This window comes from Triticum aestivum, chromosome 7D (assembly GCF_018294505.1).
Source record: "Triticum aestivum cultivar Chinese Spring chromosome 7D, IWGSC CS RefSeq v2.1, whole genome shotgun sequence".
NCBI classification, from domain to species: Eukaryota; Viridiplantae; Streptophyta; class Magnoliopsida; order Poales; family Poaceae; genus Triticum; species Triticum aestivum.
The window spans coordinates 154,570,192-154,582,167 of NC_057814.1; positions in this window are offsets into that span (position 1 = coordinate 154,570,192).

Sequence of the window (11,976 nt, forward strand, 5' to 3'; positions counted from 1 at the left end):
TGACTACACAACCCCTAGTGGCGTCGGGGATGACACCACTGATGGTGCCGCCGAGGATGCCACCACTGATGATGGCGGCGCACGCACAGATGGCAGCCAACCGAAGAGGCAACGGAAGGACCGGCGCCCGAGCGTGCTCGGCACCGTCAAGGAGGAATTTACTGAAGTGAACTCCGACGGGCATCCAACGGCGCCCAAAGAATTAGTCAAGGGGTACTCGGTTCAGCTCGGGTGCATTCTCCGGAGCACCGTCTCGATCAACACCGAGAACCTAAGGCATAAGGACCGAGGGAATTTGCGCAGCCTCCTCTTCACGAAGCTGCACGAACGATACAAGTTCCCCGCTGACTTTGCAAACACACGCCTCTCAGGGAATAAAGTGAACAGTGCCGCCCTCACGAGGATGAGCACGGCCCTGTCTACTTGGAGAAGCACGGTGAAGGCAATGATTGAAAAAGGTGATAGTTATGAGAAGATCAAGGCGAAATATCCTTTGATCAGCGAAGATGACTACAAGGAGTTCAAGATCAAGTGCGAGAGCAGCGCAACCTCCGAATCAAGTCAGTGGGGGAAAGAAATGCGGCAGTTGAACTTAGGGGTCCACCAACTCGGTCCCGGCGGTTACAGAGTGGCGGAGCCTATATGGGACAAGGAGGACGCGGAGCGTGCCGAGCAAGGCCTACCGCCCCGCTTCGAGAAATACCGTGACAAGCAGACCAGGAACTTTGTCAGGGCCCGGTACAAGGAGGACCCGGTAACAAAGGAGCTTACCACGGATCCGAAGACCAGGGCGCTTGAGCTTGTTCTGGTAAGGAATACACCCCCGCGTAATTAGCTCCATATGGTTGCATTCTAATTAATGAAGCCAAATTTCTAAATGGTTCACATTCCTTCCGCAGGAGGCTGAAAGCAGTAGCGCGGGGTCGTCTCAGAGCTCCCCTTTCGACACCCCTTTAAATAGGGCGTTGAACGTAATGAAAAACAAGGATAAGCTCAGTAAGCCGTCGTCAGCTGGTCGTGTGGCCGGCAAAGGCTTGTCCACAAAATGGTCGTCATACTATACCGCTGGTGGGCGAAAGGAGAAAAAGACCAGCTCGGAAAGCCAGTCGCGCGAGGTTCAAGAACTCAAGGCACAAGTGGCGCGGATTCCGGAGATTGTCCAAGAGCAAGTGCAACAACAACTGGGAACGACGCTCACCGCCATGGTGCCTACCTTGATTCAGGGGCTGACGACGTGGATTGCGGGCGGCCAACAGGGGCCTCCCCCGGTTCCCAGCTTCACGGCCAGCAACTCGCACAACGCGCAGGCGGCGCCATTGGTGTCTCCGGCGGAGGCGGTATTCGTGTCTCCGGCGCCGGCACGGGCATTGGAGCTTAATGCACCCGGGTGTACGCCGGCCGGCACCTCGCCAGCAAGCGGCCCCTCCGTCAGTTGCACGCCCGCCGTTGGCGGTGCCTCGACATTAGCCGAGCTCGACGGCATCACGGTAACTAAGCCTCTCGGCCGTTGACTTCATCTCCTTGCCTTTGCCTGGGCATCCCTGACGCCCTACATGTTTTCGCAGGGCGCCGCCGACGTTCCTTGCACTCTCCTGCACTTCGTAGGCGGCGAGTTGGTCGATGTCGCCAAGGGCAGAATCGTTCAACCGGGCAACCGCGTGTTCCACGGTAATCTGATGCCACCCACCTTGTATAGGGTTGAACTGGTTCGGGTGCTGCCAGGCTGCGACGAGTTGTTACCTCCGATTCGACCCGCTGGGGCCGACGAAGATGATGTGATGACCCTCAGCGCCTGCGTAAGCTGGCCCCTGCTTTGGCCGAAGAGCCAGATTCGTGTGGGGGCGGGGGACACCACCCCACAGACAAGACCGCCAGTCGTGCCAGCGCCAAGCCATGGCAAGAACGCCGCAATGCTACCGGACATGCCAGACATCCCTATGGCACAGGATCCGGACGACGACGACGACGGTACATTTACCAACGTCGATAAGTACTTTGCCGAACATGGGTACGGTGACGAGTTCTGCGGGCCTCCTTCTCAAGAACCCAACCCTGAAAAAGACGACCGCAATCTAGCTGGTACGGCGGAGAAACCCAATTGCAACAGGCGTCATCTGGCGTTCAGTTCTCAGAAGACGCCTCCAGCTGCCGCCTTCACCGAGCCTCAGATAGCTGAGGTGCGAAATATTATCAGCCCCAACACGCTCAAGAAGGCGGTCTGTGAGTAGAACTCGATCCCATTACAGCAGATCAAGAAGAAGGGACGGAAACGAAAGACTAACAAGGGCGCCGGTGCGAGCCAGCCGGCACCGAGTACGATCCGTGCTCAGGACGGGCCACCTTCACCTAAGAATATCTCGAGGAGGGTGCATGTGGCGGGTAGGGCGATGCTACCGACAAATATGCTCAATGCTGCAACCGGTGCTATGCGGAGTCTGCATGACAGTGTTCTTTCTTTGGAGAAGCGGCGTCTCAGAGAGAATGATGTGGCATACCCGGTTTTCGTGGCCAAGGTGCCAGAGGGCAAGGGCTTTGTGGATAGCGCCGTCGGGGGTACGATCGTCCTGCGGTTTGATGACATCTTTGCTATGTTTAACCTTCATCCGCTGCACTACACCTTCGTTCGGCTGTTTTCGCTGAGTATGGAGATGCGGATCATTAGAGACAAGACCCCGGACATTGTGATAGTCGACCCCTTCTACATGCGTGCCAAGATCTTGGGCAGCGCTGGGGACCGGCAAGTCGCGAGTTCACACCTCGAAGGCGTCATTCTGGCAAACCCAGATAAGGATAACTTCCTCGTGCCTTACTTTCCCGAGTAAGTCATCCCCTAACCGCCCCGTAACATATGATTTCTTAGATTTCGATCATTCTTTTTTTGCTAACATTCCGTGTTCTGTGCAGTGACACACATTGCACACTCATCCTCTTAAGCCCGAAATATTCCATGGCCACGTATTTCGACCCGGACCGTGACTCCAAGATAGACTACACAAAATTATTCCCATGCGCATCTGGAGGCACCTTTAAGAGGCCAGTTCGTAGGTACGGCAGGCACGTGTTCACCCACAATACGACGTTCCCCTGCGTCAAGCAGCCGCCTGGTGGTCAGAAGGATGCCTACTACGCCCTCCATCACATGCGGGCAATCGTACGGGACCATAATCACATTCTGCTACCAAATAATCTCAAAGATTGGGCCACAAGCTTGGCGGCAATCCAGGATGCGGACATCCGACAAGAATTCTTTCGCATCCAGTCGGAGTTTGCAGAAATCATCCATCAAGATGTCCTTCGTACCTCGGGGCAGTTCTACCTCAAATATCAACCGTCCAACAGTGAGATAGACACAACGCTACAAATGCAGGCTGACAACGCCCGCGACTTCATGACCATCACGAAAGACGGCGGCTTCATCCACGCTCCGGTCCCATGAGTCGAGTCGAAAGTAGTGATGCTATGTGTAGTTCTGAAACATCGATTAGCTCATGTTGTAATTAAACTTTAATGAACTTGTATGTCTCTTTGGTTTGGACAGTCGTTCAACTTAGATGTAATCGATGCTATTTATTAGTAGGACCATGAATCGTGCTATTAATGTCTTGCTTTTCTCTTCCGATCCTTTTGTTGCATACTTATATATTGCTTATGTATTGTCTGTTGTTTGGCTAGTGCATAGAGATGCCGTCGTATGTCGTGTACAAGGGTAAGGTTCCCGGAGTCTACGACGACTGGGAGGAGTGTCGGAGACAGGTTCACCGTTTCAGCGGTAACAGTTACAAAGGGTACACCACTAGGGCGGAGGCGGAATCTAGATACGCGCGCTATCTAGCGGGAGAGAGGAGGGAGCGTTGGAGGAACCGGATGAAGACCAGTTTCATCACGATGATGCTCATCGTGATGACCGCAGCTCTCTTCTATGTGATGGTAGTTTAGATGATCGATATCGACTTGTAATGTGAAGACAAACTCGCTACTCGCGGTCTCGAGACTTGTAATGTTCTATCTTTGTTCGGTCTTTTGAATTCGGAGACTAATATGATGAATTGTATTCGGAGACTAATCTTCTATTGTATTCGATGAATCTGTTGTTGCTGTGTGGTGCTGTCTATATTCTGTCCAATAATATATTTTGTAACCTGTGCAAATATCAGAAAAGAAAAAAATCCCTAATATTCATACTAATGGCGCATCACCCCAACGTGCGCCATTAGTATGCCAAAGGATACTAATGGCGCATCACCCCACAGTGCGCCATTAGTATGGCAAAGCACATGTGTAAATATCGCCCCCTGGGAGGCACACTAATGGCGCATGTTGGTCTATACTAATGGCGCACGGCGTGATGCGCCATTAGTATACCAGATACTAATGGCACACCAGTGGTGCGCCATTAGTATTTAATACTAGTGGCGTGGTACTAGTGGCGCACCAGTAGTGCGCCATTAGTAGGCAAAACTGGTGCGCCACTAGTAGGCCTTTTCCTAGTAGTGCCAGGGGCTGCGCCTACCTTCCTAAAGCTCCTATGGCTAAGTGAGAGCGATAAAGCCCTATAGTCTGATTTCCTGGTTCGTTGTGCTGAACACCTCCTTCGAAGGACCCAAAACTGGGATAAAGAGTGATCGGGTTTATCCTGAACACCCCGTTACTTCTTACGTTGGGGCAGAAGCCGACGACTGGCCAACTCTCAGGATTAATATATAAAACGGCCGCGCAGGAGGATAAACTTTTATATAACAGGCAATAAATAATATAAATGACCTTGTTCAAACATTACAAAGGACAACATGATTCGCATTCATGGAAATACAATGTCCTTGGTGCATAGCTCCGCTGCAAGGTAGGATCCTTTCAGGACACTCTCATAATATAATTCGGGTTTGCGGTGCTCCTTCCCCTCTGGTGGTCCTTCAGTCATCAGCTTTTCAGCATCCATCTTCCCCCAGTGCACCTTTGCGCGGGCGAAGGCCATTCGCGCACCCTCTATACCGACCGACCACTTGATGACGTCAAGTCGAGGGCAGGCACTCACAAGGCGCTTCACGAGCCCGAAGTAGTTGCTTGGAATCGGCTCGGCGGGCCATAGCCGGATAATCAAATCCTTCATGGCTAGTTCCGCCGCCTTATGCAGTTCGATCAGCTGTTTTAGTTGATCGACAAAAGGCACCGGATAATTCGGTGCCAAATACTGCGACCAGAAGAGCTTATCCGCAGAGTTCCTTTCTTCGGCTCGGTAGAATTGGGCGGCATCCGATATGCTGCGGGGCAGCTCCGCAAATACCTCTGGAGAAATCCGAATTCAAAATTAGAAACATAATTTTCTCCTCAAATACTTGCTTTACATGGAAAAAAGCCTTACCCACCGCGGTCTTTCTCGCCTCCTGGATCCTCTGCAGGGCGCTTTGGGTTCCCCCCGGGCATCGCTCGTGGCCTGATGAGCCTTGGTGAGTTCGGATTCTTACTCCGTTAAACTCTGCTCCAAGGTCTCGCATTTCTTCATGGCCTCTTGAAGCTCCTGCTCAGCTTCAATAACCCTGGCCTCGTGCTTCTCACGAAGAGCTTGCTCTATGGCTACCTTTTTCTCGGCCTCGGCCACAGCCTTCTTAAGAGCCTCGACTTCGGTCATCATCCCTAGCACAAATCATGAAACATATTTTATCATACTGAAAATTCATTCGCAATAAAAGCGAACAAGACTTGCGCATACCTTATTTATCTCCCAACTGCATTTTCAACTGGCCAAGTTCTTCTTTGGCCCGCTCCATACTTTGATTTAGTCTGGAGACCTCCGCAGTACGAGAGGCAGCAGCCACTACAGACTCCTGCTTATAAAAGAAGAGAGAAAGATGTCATCAAATGAGTCTTCCTGCGAACATAAATTTGATCCTCTGTCCGGTTCTTTCTTTCACCGAACAGTGTATCAGGGGCTACTATCCATACCATGACACTCTTCAAAACCTCATAAAACATACCTCAAAACCTTTTATAAGGCTGATACTGGCTTCATTCAGTCCACTCTCAGCAGACTGAATCTTCTCAATCACCGCACCCATAAGGGCACGGTGTTCATCAACGATGGAGGCGCTCTTCAGCGCCACCAACAAAGCATCCGACACCTTTGGTTGGACAGAGGTTGCCGGTGGAACAGGCACGCCCCCTCCAGCTGAGGGAGGCTGCCTTCTTGATTCTGAAGTTGTATTGGTCTCCGGAATTGCATCCGGTTGGGAGTCGAATTAAAGATGGCCCCTCCATCAGCTCCCACGGGAATCTTCTCCCCCATGTGTCCGGCCCCTGAAGTTTGACCTCCAAGCGCAGCCTTCACAGTCTTTTCCTCTCCTCCTTGGCTGGGGTCCTTCTGGGACGAAGCCTCGGTGTCATTCACCTGTTTGGGGGAAGGGGCCTTCGGGGGCGTCCCGCTCTCCATAGCATCCGAGCTCAGCAAATCCTCTGATGAGGATTGTTTGGTGCGAGACCTCGCTGGACTGCAAAAAATGTGGCTCAAGTTAAAATATTATGCCATGATGAGTCTGGGAGCATAAACGTATTCGGACTTTATATACTCACGAGTTCACCAGGGGCTGGGCCCTGGGATCCCACGCCGGGCCGCTGTCGGCGGCGGCAGCGGACTCCTCCGAAAGAGGAGCTTTTCCCCTTTTAGGCGACTCGGCCTCCAAGTGTGTGGAGGCCGTCCTCTTCTTTCTCTCCCCCCCCCCCCCGCCCCGCGGGGGATTCATCTCCCTCCTCCTCCTCGTCCTCTTTGGAGGCGGAACGGGCATCGGAGCCTTCGGATATTGTGTCCGAAGTGCCGCGGCGATGAAGGCCGCCCCGGGTCTTTTTGGCCTCCTTCTCGGCCGTCTTCTTCGGCACCTTGTAAGGCACCGGGACCAGCATTTTCGTCAGAAGTGGGACGGACGGTTCTTCGGGCAGCGGGGCCGGACAATGGATCCGCTCCGCCTTCTTCATCCAGCCCTAGGAGAGTTGTGGAAAACACATTAAGCATTTCCTTTGGGTTATGTGGATAAAAAGTATGATGACTTACCGAGCTTGCAGGGCGGGACAGTTGGTACCCGCGGTCCTCGGCTAAGTCCGGCCATGATTTGCCGGACTTGAAAAGCACCTTCCAGATGTCTTTGTGCGAGGAGCCAAAGAGCTCTCACAGGGTTTGGTGCTTGGCCGGATCGAATTCCCATAAACTGCAAGTCCGGTGTTGACAAGGCAGGATCCGGCGAACTAACATCACCTGGACTACATTGACAAGTTCGATGTTCTTGTCTTCCATATCTTTAACGCGCGTCTGGAGCACCGACAGTTCGTCAGACGAAGACCAGTTCAGGCCCTTCTTGACCCAGGATGTAAGCCGCAGAAGGGCTCCGGACCGAAACTCGGGAGTAGCGGCCCATTCCGTGCCGCGCGGCTCGGTGATGTAAAACCACTGCTGTTGCCACTCCTTGACGGAATCATTAAAGGTGCCTGTTGGCCATGTGACGTTGGGCATCTTGCTCACCATAGCACCCCCGCACTCGGCGTGCTCGCCGCCCACTACCTTGGGCTTCACATTAAAAATCTTCATCCATAAGCCGAAATGTGGCGAGATGCGGAGAAAAGCCTCGCACACGACAATGAATGTCGAGATGTTGAGGAAGGAATTGGGGGACAGATCGTGAAGATTGATCCCATAATAATGCAGGATGCCACGAACGAACGGGTGGAGGGGAAACCCTAGCCCGCGGACAAAGTGAGGGAGGAATACAACCCTCTCATGGGGTTCCGGGGTAGGGACGATCTGTCCCACCGTCGGAAGACGGTGGCTGATTTTCTTGGCCAAATACCCGGCCTCCCGAAGCTTTTTGATATCCTTCTCTCGGACGATAGAAGCCATCCACTTGCCTCCTGCTCCGGATCCGGACATTTTCGGAAGGCCTTTGTGGGCGGAGAAGATGAACGCTTGGGCGCTGGAGCTCGAGCGAAGGGGAATGGATCAGGAAAAAGAAAGCGTGGGTGCGAAAGGGAGTCCTTATCCCCTTATAAAGGCAGCAGGGATTCTGCGCCTCCCCACTTGCCTGGTAAACTCACTTATTCCCCAAGCGCCGTGATTGATGGCGCGGTTGGGTTACCCACACCCGTATTGATGAGAATCCCGTGATAAGGGGACACGATCTCTGCTTCGACAAGACGTGCCAAGAAAACCGCCTCGCAATATGTGCAGTAGCTGGTTGGGAAAAACGGTTCGAATAATGACCGGGCCGTGGCGTGATGTCACATTATGAAACTTGTTAGCAGATTAGATTTGTGGAATATTATACTCTCTACGGTGGTATGTGGAATTTATTTTGTAGAGCCGGACATTATCCTTGTGTTCAAAATCTTCTATGGAGTCTTCGGAGAAGGAACCCGCCTTGCAATGCCGAAGACAATCTGTGCGCCGGACTCATTGTCATTGAAGCCTGGTTCAGGGGCTACTGAGGGAGTCCTGGATTAGGGGGTCCTCGGACAGCCGGACTATGTACTTTGGTCGGACTGTTGGACTATGAAGATACAAGATTGAAGACTTCGTCCCGTGTCCGGATGGGACTCTCCTTTGCGTGGAAGGCAAGCTTGGCAATTCGGATATGTAGATCTCCTCCCTTGTAACCGACTCTGTGTAACCCTAGCCCCCTCCGATGTCTATATAAACCGGAGGGTTTAGTCCGTAGGACAACAACAATCATAATCATAGGCTAGCTTCTAGGGTTTAGCCTCTACGATCTCGTGGTAGATCAACTCTTGTAATACTCATATCATCAAGATCAATCAAGCAGGAAGTAGGGTATTACCTCCATCGAGAGGACCCGAACCTGGGTAAACATCGTGTCCCCCGCCTCCTGTTACCATCTGCCTTAGACGCACAGTTCGGGACCCCCTACCCGAGATCCGTCGGTTTTGACACCGACACTGGGCGCGATTATGGTTGTTGCGTTCGGCTAGATAGCCGTTGTCGCATGTCAGGGCACGCCCCCGCGATTCATAGATCGATCTGTTCTGACCTGCCCTACTGTCCAAATCATGCCACAGGTCATATGTATGTCCCTGAGCTGTTTTATCTTTGCCTTTACGGTGAGGTAGGATAGGCTGGTGTTCGGCTTGAGTTGCCGCTTTTCCCGCCCACGTCGTGGTCGGTCGGCCGCATTGCACAATGATGGAACGGGCTCCAGCGCCTCGTCATCGAAATGAGGTAGCAAGTTGCACTTCGGATAACTTTTGGCTGGGCGCTCGAGGCCGTATTCCTTGGCTACCAGGACATTAGTCCATCTGTCGTTGAGCAGAGCTTGGTCAGCTTGAAGCTGCTGCTGCTTCTTTTTCAGGCTCCTTGCACTGGCTATTAGCCGGCGCTTGAAGCGCTCCTGCTCGAGAGGTTCCTCAGGCACGATAAAATCCTCGTTGCCAAGGCTCACCTCATCCTCGGAGAGCGGAAGATAAGTACTGTCCTCCGAGTCTTCGTTTATGGCCTGTTCATTAGGGCTAACTTGCATGTCTTCCCGTTCGTCCTGTTCAGAAGTTGGCTCAACGGGGTCCTCATTGTCTTCGGCATCGTATGGAGTATTGTTTTCTCCTGTGCCGGTATTGCTGTCTTTTCCACGGCGTGACTTGGAGCGACGCCGCTGACGTCGGCGTTTTGATTGTATCTTGGGAGGTTTATCCTCGGCTGGGTCTTCCTTGTCGTCGCCGCTATTCTCTTTGGCTGTGTCCACCATGTACACGTCATACGAGGAAGTGGTCGTCCAGCGTCCCGTAAACGGCGGGTTTTGGGCCTCCTCTTCTCTGGCATCGTCGTCCATACCGTCGATGTCTTCGGAGTCGTAATCGAGCACGTCGGTTAAGTCCTCGATAGTGGCTATGAAGTGGGGGGTGGGTGGGAAGCGAAATTCCTCGTCATCAACCCCTAGTTTGAAGCGGATATAATTCGGCTGTGAGTCTCAGGAGAGGGTTTTTAATGAGTTCAGCACATCGCCTAAAGGTGAGTGCTGGAAGATGTCCGTGGCGCTGAATTTGACGACCGACACCTGATCGGGCTCAATGGGCGTGGGCGCGCGTAGTTCGGAACCTGTGGCCGGAGACGAATCCGAGGTTCCGGTAACGCAAGTCATGCTCGAGGTTGTGTCTGTGTGCGGCTCCAGCGCCGCTGAGTTTGCGGCTCCCATGGCGGAGTTGAACTTCCCATCCTCGGATGGCAAAATCTGCTACGAATCTAGGGCCGGAGCACTCATAGGTGCTATCTCCTGGGTATGGTCCGATGACAGATTTAGGTCATGCTCATCGCGGTGGCAGGGAGCGGCTGCCGTGGGCTCGAACCCGTCGAAGATCAAGTCTCCGCGGGTATCAGCGACGTAGTTCAAGCTTCCAAACCTGACCTGATGCCCAGGGGCGTAGCTATCGATCTGCTCTAGATGGCCAAGCGAGTTGGCCCGCAGTGCGAAGCCGCCGAATACAAAGATCTGTCCTGGGAGAAAAACTTTCCCCTGGACAGTATTGTTGTAGATGATTGACGGGGCCATCGAACCTCTTGAAGACGACGCAGTCGAACTCTCAATGAAAGCACCAATGTCGGTGTCAAAACCGGCAGATCTCGGGTAGGGGGTCCCGAACTGTGCGTCTAAGGTCGATGGTAACAGGAGACAGGGGACACAATGTTTACCCAGGTTCGGGCCCTCTCTATGGAGGTAATACCCTACTTCCTGCTTGATTGATCTTGATGAATATGAGTATTACAAGAGTTGATCTACCACGAGATCGTAATGGCTAAAACCCTAGAAGTCTAGCCGGTATGATTATGATTATCCCTATGGACTAAACCCTTCGGTTTATATAGACACCGGAGAGGACTAGGGTTGTGCATGGAGGGATTGAGAGATAGCAAGCTCCAAGAGGTCAACAATGGTGGGGGGAAAACTTGCCCAGATTTTTCTTTGGTTGGAGGACGAAGAAGGGGGTATAAATACCCCCAATAAAAATATGACCGTTGTACCCCGGGCAGCCGGACAACCCAGATAAAAAGCCACTAAACTCCGGGCACCCGGACGAACAAGGGAAGCACAGCGGCAGGGGGGCCGGGCACCCGGAGGGGGCCGAGAGGAGGAGGCGGAGGACCCCGGGCACCCGGGTCCAAGACCCCGGGCACCCGGGGGGCAAGACCCCGAGCACCCGGGCCGGCCAGAGAGGTCACTAAGGAGGGGCTCGGGTGACCCTGGGCACTCGAGGGTCAAGGGCCCCGGGCACCCGCACTAGGCAGAGAGAAGTAGGAACCGGTAGAATTGAAACGGCCACAACTTTTGCAAACGAACTCCGAATTTGATGAAACTAAGTTTGTTGGAAAGCTAAAGACAAGGTCTAACAAAATATCGATAGAAATATCAAGAAATAGAAATTTAGAAAATACCCAAAATAAAATGGTGAGAACCCTTTCTCAAATAAGACCGGTAAAAACTCAAACACCGAAAACCCAAAAGAAGATGCATAGGAAATCGGTTTTCGATGAACTAGAGCTTGTCATGAAGATAACCACACGCTCTAAAACCTCACAAAGAGAAAATCCAAACAAGAACCAAGAAATATGATGATGCCGAGAATGCAATGGTTTGAGCTCTCATCGAACGACACGATCAAGCTACTCACTCGAGAGCCCCTCTTGATAGTACGGCTATCGATCCTATAATACGGTATCCCAACTAACACCATGAGACCGGTAAAATAGAAAATCTATCAAGGACAAACATTTTCCTTGCACATAGTCCACTTGAGCTAGATGATGACGGTCTTGACTCCCTCAAGTTGGACCACCTTTGTTGATTGCATTGTCTCAATGAAGACTAGTAGATTGCTCCCCCATACTCCACTATGGGTGAGCCACTCTTCGAAACATCTTCACAAGTCCATTGTCACCACAATGGATGGAAAGCTTAAAGCATGATCTCTTCATGATGCTTCACTCTTCGAGATGCT